General features: G+C 47.8%; 1 long non-coding RNA gene across 1 annotated transcript in view; it reads left to right on the top strand.

Moving 5' to 3' along the window:
- The window catches only part of LOC138472666 (uncharacterized), a 458,156-nt gene extending 444,364 nt beyond the window's left edge, over window positions 1–13,792 (top strand). Inside the window, exon 3 of the long non-coding RNA XR_011268654.1 lies at window positions 11–13,792. This is a non-coding gene — a long non-coding RNA (uncharacterized lncRNA). The remainder of the gene's footprint in view (window positions 1–10) is intronic.
- Window positions 13,793–17,955: the final 4,163 nt, after the last annotated feature.

The following is a 17,955-nucleotide window of genomic DNA, read 5'->3' on the forward strand; positions in this document are numbered from 1 at the left end:
TCCTTTCTAGGTGTGTGGTGGTGGTGACTGTCGTGCTCTGCATCCTGTTCTTCCTCTACTACTGCTTTTAGAGTCCGTCTTGTCTCTGCAGGGGCCTGCCCGTGTTTGCCTCCCGTGTTCCCCTTGTGGGGGCGGGGGGGGGTGCTGCTCTTCGGTCCTTCCATCCTCTACTGAGATCAAAGATGAGTAGTTCCGTGGCACGTTGAAGCAGTGTGTACAGTTATTCACCTCCACGGCAAATGGCCGTACACAGTCACCACAGAAAACCTGCAGGAATACGTACCCGTAAGCTTGGCACCGTGGAGGCCTATGAGTGCAGCTATCCCTTGGCACTGCAAATGAATGGCCACAATTATCCTTCGACATTATGAATTATAGTGTTCACATACCCTGTGTCCTCAAAAGGGTGAAAATAGGTGTATATTGGCACCATGAAGACCTGTACTGGGTTCCCCTCAGCACCATGAAGGCTGGCGTACAGTTACTCTGTGGCACCATGAAGACATGTAAATGGCTCCACCCACCACCATTAAGGCCGGTGTACAGTTACACCGTGGCACCATATACACCTGTACACGGTTACACTTAGCACCTTGAAGAACGACGTACAGTTACTCCATGGCACCATAAAGACCTGTACACGGTTACACTTAGCACCTTGAAGGACTACGTACAGTTACTCCATGGCACCATAAAGACCTGTACACGGTTACACTTAGCACCTTGAAGGCCTACGTACAAGTTACTCCTTGGCACAATATACACCTGTACACGGTTACACTTAGCACCTTGAAGGCCTACGTACAGTTACTCCTTCGTACCATATACACCTGTACACGGTTACACTTAGCACCCTGAAGGCCTACGTACAGTTACTCCTTCGTACCATATACACCTGTACACGGTTGCACTTAGCACCTTGAAGGCCTACGTACAGTTACTCCATGGCACCATAAAGACCTGTACACGGTTACACTTAGCACCTTGAAGGACTACGTACAGTTACTGCTTGGCACCATAAAGACCTGTACACGGTTACACTTAGCACCTTGAAGGCCTACGTACAAGTTACTCCTTGGCACAATATACACCTGTACACGGTTACACTTAGCACCTTGAAGGCCTACGTACAGTTACTCCTTCGTACCATATACACCTGTACACGGTTACACTTAGCACCTTGAAGGCCTACGTACAGTTACTCCTTCGTACCATATACACCTGTACACGGTTACACTTAGCACCTTGAAGGCCTACGTACAGTTACTCCTTCGTACCATATACACCTGTACACGGTTGCACTTAGCACCCTGAAGGCCTACGTACAGTTACTCCTTCGTACCATATACACCTGTACACGGTTGCACTTAGCACCCTGAAGGCCTACGTACAGTTACTCCTTCGTACCATATACACCTGTACACGGTTACACTTAGCACCTTGAAGGCCTACGTACAGTTACTCCTTCGTACCATATACACCTGCACACGGTTACACTTAGCACCTTGAAGGCCTACGTACAGTTACTCCTTCGTACCATATACACCTGTACACGGTTACACTTAGCACCTTGAAGGCCTACGTACAGTTACTCCTTCGTACCATATACACCTGTACACGGTTACACTTAGCACCTTGAAGGCCTACGTACAGTTACTCCTTCGTACCATATACACCTGTACACGGTTACACTTAGCACCTTGAAGGCCGACATACAGTTACTGCTTGGCACAATATACACCTGTACACGGTTACACTTAGCACCCTGAAGGCCTACGTACAGTTCCTCCGTGGCACCATATACACCTGCACACGGTTCCATTCAGCACCATGAAGGCCTGTGTACAGTTACTGCGTGGCACCATAAAGACGTGTTCACGGGTACACTTAGCGCATTAAAGACCTACGTACAGTTATTACGCAGTAGCATAAAGGATAAGTGCAGTTAAGGGCTGCATACAGTTGCGCGCAGCATCACAAAGGACTGACACCAGTTAACCATGTGCGTGCATCTATAACATGGCACCCTAAAGGAATGAGCACACTTCCTCCCCGGTACCAGAAAGGCCGAATGTGTTTCCCCCCTAACACCATGAAAGCCTGTGCACTTGACGTCATGAAGGTCTCTGTGTGCAGCTGTCCCGCCTCCGGCACCATGAAGGATGAGTACACCTACACACCGGCGCCATGGAAGGCTGCACACACCTGCGCTCCTTACCACGAAGGACTGGGCGTGCAGGCAGCCCTCCGCACCACGAAGGACTGGCACAGTTACTCCTAGAGACTGTATGGTGATGGGCACAGTGTAGACTGGCACCAGAAAAGACTGTGAGGAGTTACACTCGGCATTATGAAAGACTTTACTTTGGGCGATCTCCCTGCCTGCACCATAAGGCACTTAGTAACATTACTCCTCAAAGGAGCAACGCTACACGTTGCACCACAGCGCGCTGCACTGGACATCACGAAGGGCTGTGTGTGCGGCGATATCTGCGCCATAGGTCAGTGCCCAGCGGCCCTTGGCCTGACGAATGCATAACATGAAGTGATTCGGGCTGAGTGAGTGGGAGTGTTGGGGGGAGCTGGGCACACCAGGTGGTTTCTTCAATTGAGATTTCAGGAAAAGACTTCTCCGGTGAAAGCAGAGGAGCTGCTTCCCGCGGCACGTTGCTGCCGCCACAGGCCGCCTGGGGCTGCGGCACAGCCCACATAACTTCTCGCTATTGCCGAATACATTCCAAGACCCGGAGCAGAACTCAACATGCTCCGAACATTCTCACCCGAGGTGAAGTTTGAACAGTCTGATGAATTTGACATGTTAAAACGCACACACATACTTGCACAAACAAGCTCACATTTTTGATGTTAACTATTTTGTAGGGAAAGTAAAGGGCATTTGTGTTGATCGTTGGGGAACCATTTTGATTGCATTCTAAGTAGATGTGAAGTTGGAGCCCATTTGAAGTCCTGTCCATGGCAGTGATAGCCTGTCTTAAAATAGCCGCGTTGTGCTGTGAGGGACGCTTGCACTGGTCCTGTCTGCGTTCCTTGGGCGTTCCTTGGGCGAACAGAGGGCTTCAATTTCCAGAGGCGTCATTTCGCAACCGTTTAGAAGCACTTATGTTCACCCTGGATTCGAAATGTCCATGCAATCCACGGAAGAGCGGCTGTGGCAGCCGGCCTCTTCGACTCATTCTGAGCCATAGCAGGGCTCTTTTCCTAGCATAGGCCTGCAGCTGCCTGGTGTGGGCTGCTGCATATTTCGGAATGACGTCATCTGCCTTTTTTCTGTGAATACCAGATGGCCGGGAAAGGAGGTTTAAAGGAAGGCCGGACATAGCCATGTGTTAGCAGACCCGAGCGGGGACCCAATCGTGGTGTGGTGTCATATGGAAAAGGAGCAGGAGGCAAGCGTTTTAACAGGATTTTAACACCGAGTGCCAACTCCCTGAACGCGTTCACTGGCATCCTTAAGATATGTATTTGCACAACACCGGTCTTCGGGATCGGAAAAGAGATGGTAAGATAGGCAGGCTACTCGTGAGCAGGGGGGAAGGCTTTATGGATGACGCAAGCTCTGCAAGTTGCTCCTGGCAGCCATTTTGAAATGAGGATGGATAGTAATTCCTCCAACTTTACTCAGATATACCTAACTGCACCCCATCTACTGTGCTTCCCCAATTGCTCCACTCTTTCTTACCGCAAACTGAAATCATCTACTCTGAAATAATGATTTCAGTTTGCAGCGAGCACATGGTGGCGCAATGGGAAGCTGAGAAGACGGGTGCGGGTTTGCTTCAAGCACATAGTGACGCAATGGGTGGCGCAATGGGAGGCCGATAACTACAGTACAGTGTTTGTGAGCAGAGTTAGAGGAATCTAGGGCTGCGTAGGGATGTAAATACCCAAGTGTGGAAGTAGAAGCGGAACCGGGTTGCACAAGGAAGTCGCTGAAGAAGGCAGACATACACTGTGGTCAGAGGCGTTGCTAGGGCGGGCCTGAGGGGGCTATAGCCCCGGGTCTTTTGGTTGTAGCCCCGGATAGAAGCTCAGGGGCTACATCCATAAGGCTAGCTATCTTTAAGTCCCGACAGTCCCGACATTAGCGCAGCCCTGGATCTTTTGCAGACTTAGCAACACCCCTGGGTGTGGTGCTGGTAAAGGCAGGAGGAGGGAAGTATCAAATGGAGGGATCAGCTTCCTTGTATACTGAGAAACCACAGATCACTCTAGGTGTACAGTGATTATTCCTGCAACCACCACCCGGATTACATAGGCCCACACCGAAAACGCATATGATCTCTGTTAAGATCATCCAGAAAAGGCAGACGTTTTTGGCCTCTTGAATTATCCTAAAAGGCCCATAAACTAAGACTAGACTGATCCAAGATGGCTGGCAAATATATAAGAAACTTTCTCGAGATGGCCTTTGCGTAACCAACTAAAGTGAAGATTACATTCTTACTATACTTAATTGACATAAACCGCTGCAACTCTGCTAATTGACAGATTAAAGATGGCCAGCACATTACAGTGCAGGCGGATCAAAACTCGTTCCCTCATTCTGGACTAATCCAATTAATACTATACACTACCATGTAGACTCTTGCAAGATGGCCTTCACATTTCTGATCTACATTAAGTGGGTCAGCACACCATCACATAGGCAGATCCAAGATGACGAACACACTGCACCTTGGGTTGGTCCAAGATGACCAACACATGACCACATTGACTGATTCAAAATGGAGGTATGGTAACATGTCACTTGACATCAGTACACTTCCATCTAGGCTGTGCCAAGAAGTCCAACATTATATAACAAATATAAATCTAAGATGGCATACCATCATCTGGACTGACACAACAGTATAGAGAGCACGAGATTGGCTTGTACTGTGCCATTTGGACTGCTCTAAAATGGCCAACACTTTAGTGGAGCACATGAATGCAGGTTAACACATGAATATACTGTTTAAGATATTCCGCACACTGGAAGGTGGACTAACCCAAAATGGTAAAGACAATACAAGACAATCGAATCTTCCTATAATCCTGAGGTCTCTTTCCAGTCATCTTGCTTGAAGGACGGCAATAAAGACTTGGCTCTTTGCTAGCTACATTTCCAGGGTAGGCTTCCCTCTTTAGCCCTGCTGCCATGAAACCACCAGGTGTACAAGTGTTCTATGAAAGTTGTAAACACAATCCTAGACCAATCCAAGATGCCATACACCCACTCCATGAACTTATCCCAGAAGGTCCTACGCACTATAGCGCTATATAAAAGATTGGCCCTTTGCCTGGCCAGTCCAAGCAGATTTACCCGCTGTTACAGGATGGTCCAAAATAGCTCTACTGGATAGATTAATTCAACATGTCCCCCAGGCAATATCTATTTAAAACTCACTAAACACAGATTGAACCACAAGGTCTCGCATATCATCTCCTACTTTGACTTCAGGAAGACCAAAATAGTAAGATTAAAGCTGTTTCAAAGGGGCCAGTGCTTGGCCCCAGGAGTGTATGCCAGAATCTAGCCACATGGATTCACGGTTGCGCAGGGCCTACGTTGATCCAAAGCGGGGGACACCAAGTGGCTCCCTAACATGCTTACCTGGTGGACAATGGGGCGTAAACAAATACCTTGCTTGTGTTGCAAATCTACTGCATCAATGTTCCAACAATAAACCACAGCCAGTTCCAAAGGCTGCTGGCTGCCACGAACTGAAGCTCCAGTAACAAGGCTGATGGGCTTTCAACCCAAATAGCCTGTTTTATGGGAGACACAGTTTGACGTTATATGTGAAATAATCAATCTTCACTTGCTAGTATCTGTGCGCTTGGGCTAACTAAACAAAAGGTCTGTGTAGGGGCATAACAGAGCCCCCCCGACATCACCCACAGTCCTTGCAGCGCTGGGCACCTCCTTTCTACACAGACCACCAAATTACCCCTAGATGTAGCAGGAAACATCATAGGTGCCTCACCCCATTTCCCAGGGGGAGCTTCTCATTTTGTGTTGTGCCACTGGGTTTGTGTGAAGAAATCTCTTTCTGGCCTTTCAATAAGCTGCCCCCCCCAGTCAGTCCAGCAGCAAGCCGTAAGCGAAAAGAGAGGCAAACAGAACACCGCCGGGAAACCAAAAGTACACCAGTGCCGGAACACTCAACGGTTCCATACCTCGGAGTGGAAAAGAGATGCTTAGCCATAGAGGTTGTTCAAGGGAGTGATCGGAAACTCAAGTTGACAGAGAGTGATGGCCTGTGAGGAAGTCCTGGATGATGTGATTGGCACTACCAGATACAGAGAAGGCTGCCAGAGATGCTGCAGTGTTCACCTATGCGCAGGTGCCAGCCAATCAGACTGTGATGTTCAGTTTAGGGCACAGACCTGCCAGTCAGCCCTGTTGACAGAAGGTCTGCAAGGCCACTATAAATACACAGACAAGACTGCCAGGCTCTAGTGGGGCTGGGACGTCTGCCATCGTCAGATGTGAGCATGGCATCCCGGTGAATAGTGATGCAGAGTAGCCTGCCAATCTCCAGCAGCACTGCAAGGCCTACTGGGCTACCGAATTCAGCTTCGGACAAAGGACAGCCAGGCTGTAGTGGGACGGAGAAGACTGCCAGAATGCAGTGGTACTGTGAGGTATGGTAGTCTCTAGGCTGCAGTGCTCCGCCTAAGGCAAATGGTTGGCAGGATGTAGTGCTGCACCTTTAACCAGTACAGGGAAGAGTGTACTGGGCCAGGCAGTGGCCCAGAATTGTAGGACAGGCGCACTCTGAGAGTTGGTGAGCAGTGGTAGTCAGAGACACTCATGAACTAGAAGCTCATTGGTTTACAGTCCGCGCACCGCCCTGTGCACGGCCTATACTCACCGCGTAGCACCTTTATCACTGTGGGCAGTGAAGGATGACATGGTGGACCCAGTTTATCTCCAATGGACAAAGACACGTTGATTGCTTTCTATCAATTTTATTGTGCCTAGTGTTGTGTATAAGTGTTTGTAAGATCTGTACTGTGATTGTGCTGTGGATAAACCCAGTGCCTGACAAAAATGGTCTCATTTAGATGAGATTTTGTATTATCGAAGCGTATTTGCTCTGTAAGGGATCCTATCCCTGAGTCTATCATCATGCAGTAGATCACATCCCCCTTTTAATAGGCTGTATATTCCCTAGGCCACACCCTTCCTGTGACAGATCTTTTCCTCCCTGGTATTGACCTTATCCTCCATGGCCCTCATCACAGCCCTACCTGCACTTACCCTGGTTTGAGGCACTTGAGAGACTTCATAGGGCTCAGAGTGGTCAGTGTCAATTTTCTGGCAAGAGAATGCTGCCGGTATAAACGCCTCTGGCGGCATTCGCAGATTTTAAAAAAAAACTATCTTCCACCATATACCACCCCCACTACCTCTTATACCCCAGTAAAGCAAAAAAACGGATGCAGCCGGTGACGTTTTTACTGGCAGCATTCTACTGCCCCGCACATTCACCCAGTACGGTGCTAGTGCGCTCGATATGTGTAACATGTACATGTCTGTGTTTTGAGGTATGAGGATTTACTTCACTCTGTGAGGTTGTCAGAGAAACCCTTCGGCCAATTTCTCGCCAGCAAAACCGTTGACTGGCTAAAGCGTGAGATGTTGCCTATTACGCGAGGTATTTTCTAGGAATGGACCTTAGTCTGGTACACTCTTAGGGAGCCCCCTGGCGCAGATCAGTCCATAATGAAACACTTCTGATAAATGGGATCTGATCCACCAAAATGTATGGGCACCCTTACTGTCCCCATCAGTCCTAAGAGTCAGGACTGTAACCGGCCAACTGTCTTGTTTCTAGAATGTTCTTTAGAGGCCTGTAATGGTTTCTGTATGCTTGTGTGATACACAGTAAAGATAATGTATTTTAGAGCTCAGATATAGTTTTATAGTCAAGACTGCACCAAGTGATTTAAACGTTTTACACTTATCTATGTGACAAGCCACTTTATAGTTCGGTTTACTAACGATGTCAATGACTTTATAGATGTTTTCTAAGATATTTGTAATGGTAATCACGTGTTTCAATATTTGCACTGTTGCTGTTTTTACTCGTTCTTGTATCACAATTCCTGCTGCTACGGCTGGACAGAGAGTCCTGTAAACAGGGTTGGTTTCTGCTGGATCCCCTCCTATCCATCCACGATCACTGAAATCCTGTCATCCCCTAACCCCCAGAGTACCTAACCCTACTTTCCCCAAATCCTGGATCATGAAACCCCATAATCATCCAACTCCATATATACAAAACGCTTGGGTGCCCAGTCCAATGCACAAGTCAACGCTGAAAGCACACAACCATGATAGCGCACAAGACAGGTGTATCCGAACCGAAGCAAACCATATTTCATGGGTTCCCAGACAGACACAAGAACAACCAATCCTGCAGTACACAACCGCCTTGGACATCAAACCACAGAGGATGTCCAACTCTGCACTACCTAACCCCAGAACACCAGAAGCAACTGGTCGCAGGATCACTAACAACCAGATCACCCAACCCCTAGAGCACCCTACTCCTGGATCACCCAACCCCAGAAGAACCCAACCCCAGGAGCACAGAGTCCTTGGAGCACCCGCCCCCAGAAGCCTCCAGCCCCCTTGCTGGCCCTTCATCTGGGCTGCCTAGCTCTAGCTTTGTCTGGCAGGCAATGTTTCCCTGATAGTACTCTCTCTGCGCTCTTACTCGGGTAGCTTGGTGCATTGAAACATAGACGAGCCTGAGTCATGTGAAGAAAGTTTCTTTGATATGAGCCGACTTTGCTCGCAAACAAAAGCTAACCTGCATGGATGCCGGACATACTACTGCCCTACAATCACGCGTGCAATCTTTATAGCCTTATGTCGAACCAGCGTCTCATAAAGACATACTCCCGTGGCACTCTCCCATTTTTGCTTGTGGGAGTGTATTCCATTCCTGAGCATGTTGGCTTTAACTCCCCAGCAGAATGCCCTTGCAGGTTCTTCCTGAAAGCAGGTACCTATCACATCTCCTCCAAGCTGTCATAATGGCAAGCTTCTTACCACTGGACCCACCTTTTACTCTCTCTTTTCCATTGAGCTAACCTATCTGCACCCAGACAAAACTAGCCATAGAATATATACATTCTCCAGAAACCAAAGTATCTCACTTTCCAATCTAGCCACTCAGGGAAAATCCTACACTGAGGGAGTTTTCTTGCCACACCAAAAAATACTCCCCCTTTCTCCATTCCACAAAATCCTCTTCCACACTAAATAGCATCAACAAGCAAAGTCAGTGCCCTAAAATGACAAGTGGGCTACTTCCTGCAAACACATATCTATGGTCTTGACCTTTATGCCATTGTGTACTATTACACTCCTCTGATTTCTGCAAAAACTAGCTGCCCCCTTATTCAACTTCCCGGGAGTTTTGCCAGCAGCTGCCTAAGAAGACAAGAATGCCCCTGTATCTTCAACTGTTCCCATATTGGCCCGAGATCTCTCCTTCTGGGTAGTACCAGAATAATATCCTGTACTAACCAAGTCATTTTCCCTCCCGATGAATCAACAGCAAATCTGCACTGATTGTCCCATCCTCAACTCCACCAACATGGGCATATTCTGTTCTCAACGTATCCTCTCCCACAACCTGAACGCAAGAAGAACACATCCTGGATAGGGTTCCATGTGATAATGTCACCGTAAAAAAGTCGCCAGGTAGCTGACTTTTTTTCCCCTGACCCCTAAAATTCTTTCCCCAAATATTCTAGGAGAAGTATCATTTATTGTGACCTCCAAACCTAGAATATTTGGAGAAAGTGTTTGATTGTCTGGAGGGTGCATTTTTCGGGACATGTCACCAGCTGGCAGCCATTTTCACTGCAACATTATCACTGGAAACGCCCAAAGCTTGCTGTCAGCAGCCTTTCACATGGACACCCTGCTGTCTGCGGTTGTATGTGATCATTGCGTGATGATCCTTTTCGAAACTCCCATTGCGCTCTGTCCTTCTTCACGCAACAGGAGTTCACAACAGTATCTATTTTGCTCCCTATGACCCTGTCCACCCCCTTTACCCCACCTCACTTCCTGCTGCCCTAATACAGAGGACAACCCAGAAATCCCACCCCTCCCCTTCCACTTTTTCCTCTCCCCGCTTTGCCACTCCCCTGTCCATTTGCCACCATCCATAACCCAACCACTCCTCACATCTCTTTCTGGGACAATTTCCACTTCCTTTTTTTGCACAGTGGCCGTTTTGCGCTCCTTACGTCCAGAACATACATTGCACCAGCTTCTCTTTCCAGATGTCTATGTCTAAATAACGACTTTGCCATTTTAACAAACTGTTAAAAATGTGCTTCCTTTTTAGACCACTTTTCTGTTTGACAAATTGCTTTGGTTTCTTTTTTGTTCCAATATGGCAGGGGCCCCTTCCTTTTCTCTCTTCTTCTGGTCCTCGTCTGCTCTTTTGCCCTTTTTCTTACCGTCCTTGCACTTACCCTATTTATATGTGTAGCAGCACAAGTCATCAAAAAGAGGCTGGCATGGTTCGTAATGTTGCTTTCGCCAATGTGGTGTCAAACGCACCACATTGACATTACATTCACATTGACATCCACATTGAAGTTCACATTTACAATGATATTCTCATTGACATTTGCATTGACGTTCACATTGACAGTGACATTGACATTTACGTTCCCTTTCACTTTGGCGTCAATGTGACAAACTGAGGATCTAAGCCAGGAATGTCAGAACCAGGTGTGTGGGGATAAGTGTAAAGAAATACATGTTCCGTGCCTACAATCCCCTCTTGCCTGTGCATACCTCCCAAGTTTCCATCTAGCCGCAACTTTGAGCATCTCTTCATCCGAACCCTTTCTAGTCCTCTCTGGCACTGGCCAAATCCTATACAAATGCTTACCAAATTCCACTCCTTTGGAACCCAACTGCTCAGCGCAGGTCATCACCACTGCCAGTGTGTGAAATTAAATCATAGCCTCTATACCCTAAAACCTTGCCTCTAGGCACACACCTGCCCCCTGGAAGATTAATACCAGAAGCAAACCTTGTTTTTCTGCTCTTCGCAATAACAATATAGTAGCTTTGTTCTTCTGATGTGTCCTTGATATTCTCAAGAATATGTTTAAACTCTGCTAGACCCCACAATTTCTCCTCGTTTCAAACTGAATGCTGGCCCCCACCCGCTCTACACGAGTAAGTAACCAACATTGTAAAACTCAAAAAGGCTCCTAAAACCAACCATAAATAACACAAAACAAATACACTTTCCTCAAATCTTCCTGTACACTGCCTGCATGTCTTTTAATAATTTCATGGTGGTATCCATAGTCCAACCTTCCATTATTCTCTTTTGCTTTTGCCCAGCTGATGATTTCTAACCCTAACATTATTTCCCCTAAAAATCTATTCTTGCCACTGTGTCTGCTGAGGAAGTGTGAGACAGAACGTTCCCCATGATATCCCATGAGAATTTCACTACATCACGTGTTCTGTGCTTTGGGACCCTCCCAATCGCTTTCTCTGCTCTTCCTGCGCTACATTCAAAATCCACCGATTCCTTCCCACTGTTGCACAAAGACGAGTGGGTGGGGGGGAGCAGGAAGCATGGTCCTGCTGGACAACGGTGGGCTCAAGGCAGAAGAGGGGCAGGAAGGTAGAAGCTCAAAGCAAGATGTATGAGATTAATTAAAGCTAGAAGGTAGAGTAACACGAGGATTTTTGCCATTACCTCATAGTTCCCTGATCAGAAAAACTCCCATCTCTTGCTCATTGATGTTTCATTTTCTACATCCATCTCTGACCACCCCCTCCCTTCTGCTCTTAACCACTCAAGGTTGCTGTTCTTAACACGCTTTTCATTCTGATAGTACCTACCACTACTACCTACTACCTACCTACCAGAGTTCGGACTGGGCTATTACCTCCTGCCTTCCCGCATGAATGCAAGAGCTCCAGGCTCCGCATTGCATCATGTATGAGGCATGGCCTGGATCCTGCTCCTTCCTCTCTTACACAAGTTGAGTCCAACATGCAACTCATTCTGTCCCTCCCTGACCACCTGCACTTGTCTTAGCTCGCTTAACTCCGATTTCTGGTCTACCCGTTCCCCTTCTTTGATGCCTCTACCTGCCTATTGCTCAGTCCCTCCACTTTCAACCTGGGCCGCCGTGTGGCATCCTGTGAACCAGGCTGAACTGTAGGCGTGCCCATCTGTGTCCTCTTTTAATTGGTTCCCTGGTCCCAGGAGAGCAGCCCTAAGCTTGTTTCTCGATTGCCATTCTTTTATTGAACACGCATTCATGTTCATTTCCAAGCCCCAGTCTTAAGCCTCCTAACCAACTTGACCCCCTCTCCAATCTGCATATGGGGCAGGCACGTCAAAAGAGATGCCAATACCAAACCTCCACTCTCCATTTTGTGTAAGCAAGTCAAAAGAGCTGGCAATACCAAACCTCCACTCTCCATTTGGGGTGAGCAAGTCAAAAGAGGTGCCGATACCAAACCTCCACTCGCCATTACGGGTGAGCAAGTGAAAACAGCTGCCAATACCAAACCTCCAATCTACGTTAGGGGAGAGCAAGTGAAAACACCTGCTAATACCAAACCTGAAGCAATCTTGTGGGCTGGGCAACAGCTACTCTCTACTCTTTCTTTCCCTTTCATGCCTGCTGGCGCTGCCACAAGATGCTTCTTGATCTCCTTGGCTTATGATTAGTAGTCTGCCCTAATTGCCACCTGTGACATGCCAGAACACTGCATGCAACCTTTCTATAACATTGAAAAGTCTCCAAGAAACAGTGCAAATATCACCCACTGTATCATCCACACAAGTACTCAAGCAGGACCTGTTAAGGAAGCACGATAGATAGGGCCTCATAAGGAGTTCAGCGGTAACCCGCCGGTGATACCGGCGGGTTTCTGCCAAACTCGTAAAACACTGTTCCGCTGCTTGATATCCCGGTTCCACTAAGACATTACAAGTCCCGGCGGCACGGGATATCATGTGGCGGAAAATGTAAGTCCCCACTCCTGTGGAGTCCCATAGGACTTCACAGGGAGGGAGACAGGGAAGCACCAGCACCGTTGCTAACAGTGCCGGTGCTCCCGTGAAAACCATGCCTTAGGGACCGATGCCCCCGGCAGGTCAGACCTGCTGGGAAAACAGCCCCTGCAGGCATACTTGTAGTCTGGCGGTCCAGAAAGGGTGCTGGTATGCTGCTACCAACACCATTGTTTCCGGACCGCCAGGCTTATAATGAGACTTCCAATGTCCACAAGGCAATAACAGTCACTACTTCAAGGCACCCAACCTCTGAGAATCTTACCACTGACCGTTTGTGAAGACCAAAATATTCCCTCAGAAAAACACCCCTGCCCAGCCTGCAGCCAAACCCTGCACCCTGGTCCACCCCCACAACCCACGGTGCCGTCAATATGAATTGGCCAAATGCCACGGAGGGGATCGGAGGGGGGGACTTGGCTGCCTTCCCCACTACAGACCCCATTCTCCATCTCTCCAATCATCACCCTGTCCTCCTTTTCCAGCTGGGGTTACCATTTCTTCTCCTTGTTTTGCCTAATGACTCTAAGGCTCTAGAGAGTTTTATAGCCAGTTGGGCACTTTGTGGAGTGTTGACATTAGGGGCAATGTCAATTGTGATCTAGTGGGTTGTTAATTGTAGGTCCTTTTTAGGATATGACCAAGTTACTAAGATGTGTGTATGCAAACAAAAAATAATAAAGCTTCATTGCAATATCTGCAACCTGCACATGTGTTATGTTTCACCTTCAGCCGGTCACACAAAATTGGGCTCTTCCTCCATGCTCATGAATTGGCCAAGGACGGGATACAAAATCTGTTATCTGAAGGACTTGATCGCTCAGGGGATCAGCATCCAGAAACTGGATGGCCATGGAGATTGACACAGGGATACATCGTACACCTCTAAGGTTATGCATTTAAAGGATTTGGCACAGGCATCATAGTAGAGCCGGCCACCTCTAGGGCTGAATGGTTCTGTGTACTAGTACAATAATTCCATTCTTATTCCCTTAAATGTTAGGAAGCTGAGCGCATTGGCTATGAAGATATTTGCCTTTAGTGCTCTGTGACTTAGTTTGGTGGTGTGATGCTGGAAATGCATCGGAGGGACAGGGCCTCCGTATCCTTTTCCTTTACTGCTTCTTATCATGTGTTCTGTTGTGTTTTCCGCGCAGGAGTTCATGTGGGACCCCTGGCGGTGAAGCTCTCTTTTGGTTTGGTGAACAGACCCCTGGGATACCCTTATGGCACCCATGGGTCGGGGTACAACCCTGTGCCCCTAGTGTATGTTTTTGGGCACCTGTGTGTGACCCACAGAGCAGAGTACGGGCTTGTGGCAGCTCCGTGCTAAAATGACTGGTGCCCTGAGCGTCCGCCATTTTGGGATGCCCAGGCCCTGTCATTGAAATCGGTAGATTCCTGATGGAGACAAAATGGCCCCCATGGCCTCTTGCCTTCCATCACCTGTTACCCTGATCTTCCCGAAGTCCCGGGAAGCCCTGCCTCTGTTCCTTCCCCCTGACTGGCTGTTGGGTGGAAGTTCCGTATATGGTAGTGTGGGGAAGGGCCGACCAGACTGGCTGGAGCCTTCTCAACAACCGTATGTTGTGGGTACACCTGTGGGTGGGACCTGGGTGAATGGAGTGTGTGACGAATGTAGATTCTATGTTGTGACTGTCTAGTATCTGGTGTTTGACACAATGGTTTAGACAGCCCTGCCCGAAACCGGTATGAATGCAGCTTGGAGTGTTGAATCGCTCGGTACTTGTCCCAATACACATAACTTGTTGTTAGTGTCTGGAGAGAAGTGAATGGCCTGAATACCTCGTGTACCTGATTGGTTGACTGCCTGCATGAATGCCCGTAGTGTGATTGGATGCTTGAGTGCGACCCAGCGGAATGAATGGGAGATCAACAGTATATCTGGGGACCTCTCACTGCTAGGGCTCGTGTTCAGAAGCTGATGTCCACTACGACGAGTAACTGGAGTGAAGCTTAACCTTGAGCCCTGCTGGACGAGAAGAATTGCTGTTGCTCTCCTTCACAATCTGAAAGCTGCTGTGCTTCAAGAAACTGACCCAGAGAGGACCTGGTAAGGCGCCCTCTTCCCAAGCTACGAGGGACCATCGTGCACTGCTGATCTTTGCCTAACCTCCCTGGTAGACAGACCTTCGACAGGCTGCCGACCCGATACGGGGACTGCTGCGGAACTCCAAGGAGAAGCGCCCGGACTGTTGTCCGTCACTGTCGTCGACCGCCGTCGCCGACTGGAGCCGCCGTGCTCCCGTTGCCTAAGAAACTTCATTGATCCAAGGACGCTCTCGTCCGCATCGTCGCCGCTGTATCCTGCTGGAGAAGGCCTGACCGTCGACACGCCAAGGAGCATCCACTGGTGGGTTTCCCGCCACCCAAAGACCACAGAGACGCCGACGATTCAACGCCCTTCCTGGGCCACAGTTCTTCAACACCGAGGTGCCCCGCACGCCTCTTCCTTGCAGGACGTTTACGCTTTCCGGTCAACGAGCACCGCTAGGAACGACGCGGCCACTTCACCGTCATAGCTCGACCTGTTCTCCATCAGACGTTCGACGACCCGAGACTCCTGCCTGAAAGGGAGGACACTCAAGAAGGGTTGTCGATTTCCCCGACATGGAACGCTACAACACCAAGGTACTTTGGGGTTGCAGAATTATTGGGAAGTCTAAGGGTGAACAATATATGGACATGGCTTGTATCTTTCTTCTACAGGTTGCCCAGGTGGGGGGATCTCCACACAGACCCGTGTTTAACGGTAGTTACCAGTACTATGCCTATTGTTCAACCATCTTGCTTTCCTTCCTCTCTCTACTGCTGGTTTCCTCTTTATTTTGATCTGTGTGTCATTCTGACCGTATGCACTTTAATAAGATCTAATAAGGTTAGTGCTACCACTTTCGAATTGTACATATTTACCATTGTTGATTTTCGGAGTACAAAGTGGGTTATCGTGATCGTGTATATGACTTTGAATATCAATTACATAAAGACTGTGTTTTAACCGATACAGTGTGTGGACATTCCTTTGTGGGGGCTTGGGGACTACACTGTACTTAAGAACCAGCTCACATCACCTCCCAAGAAGCTAGGCCTTGATTGCTCGTCCATTGCTACCGTAATACAGAATCTTGGCAGGGGTCTCTGTGCCTCCCCTCTACCATATAGAGAGCGGAAGTGCAGACCCCCCCTCTGGTCTTTACAGGTGGCACAAACATATAGGGTCTATCTGCGCTCCGATTGTAGATCAGGAAATTGTCAAATCGATACAAAGTCTGTGATATGTAGGGCTGGATGGCTCTGCATATAGTGCAGGGTTATGGAAACTATTACCTGTAGGACTGACAATCACAAGGATTGACACATTGATATAGAGCCTGTTGCCTCTCGGCTATACTGAGAAAAGGAATTGGCACAGAGATACGAAGAGTGAAACTTCCGGATCTAGTTGTGCCAACGGTGTGACATGGGACCACAGCGACAGTCACCACTAAGACGTGATAGCTCATGACATTGTCACAGGTGCCACCGCAAAATGACTGATCCAAATTTAATATGGTGTGTGGGGTTATACAGCAGACCTTGGTAAGCACTATTGGTTTAGATTTAAGAAAGCACCAGGCCAAATCTCGCAGACTCAAAGAAGGAACATTGGCCAAAGCAGACCAAAGTGCCTCCACTATTAAGTTGATGGGATGAGTAGGAACAGTTAAAAGGCATTACAATTAGTCACTGTAAGAGACATGGCTTCACCTTGAAACAGGCCAACCTCCCAGCAGTCCATAAACAGTCGCAGGGCTTATCCTCACCTCTGTGCTTCAACCTGCGATGCAGTCTCTTCTGGGTGCACATTCCATCTGTCCCTGAATACCAACATTCATTACGAAGTACTCAGGAGTCCAGGTAAGTTGCAGGTAAGTTCCTTTATTTAAGATTAACAGTTAAGACTACAGTAACTATGTACATGTACCCACCGGCGCCCACTACCCAGGTAACAGTTCTCCAATCGTTCAGTGTGGAACACTCAGGAAAAAAACATTCCATAAATGACATCATTCACATGCTGACATCATACTCACTCAGCACAACATGCACAGAGACAGGGACAGAGGCAGAAGCCACATGCTTCAGAACCCAAATGGCACTAACCTCAGCTCTGGCATAATCATTTAATCTTAAATGACAGTTGAGCCCTCATCTGTCTCTCATCCTCAGAACCTGTAGGTATGTGAGGTTGAAACCTTAGTTTGGAAGTAAGAACTTCAATAAAGCAGCCCATACTGATGAAAAGATGTATGGTACATGTTCTTCTTTCCCAGGAAAAACTAACAAACGAACATAGCACATCTCCAAATTCTAGCGGTGTCTGTAGAAACTACCTAGTTTCCACTTCACCCTACGACCTTGAGAGTGCTTAATGAATCTATAGTTGTGATCACCCACTCATCAGTGCTTGAAGAAGAGCAAGTCAAATACCCAATTCCCAAAGTGGGGGTTTCAGACTTGCATGCATTTTCTAGAAAATTGACCCTGTATTGTACTAAAACAAAATCCATGAATGCACATGATTTAACAATTACTAAACAACATCAGTGGGCATAAAATATTTGAGGAATATCTTTCCCATGACCATTTACTGCTATTTCAAAGAAGCAGATGAAGAGATATTCTTCAACCCTTAATATTGGAGAAAATTAGGGCCCACGAAGAAGCTGCAACTGTTCCATTAAGCTGCCTATTAAAATTATCATTTGTTCAACAGAATGTCTTTCTCAAAACATATGGTTTCTGCTGTTAAAGGGGCAAGCCACACACATGCAATTCTACAAAAATGTACAGCACAACG

The sequence above is a fragment of the Ambystoma mexicanum genome, chromosome 8, assembly GCF_040938575.1.
Source record: "Ambystoma mexicanum isolate Mex_15411 chromosome 8, UKY_AmexF1_1, whole genome shotgun sequence".
Taxonomy (NCBI): Eukaryota; Metazoa; Chordata; class Amphibia; order Caudata; family Ambystomatidae; genus Ambystoma; species Ambystoma mexicanum.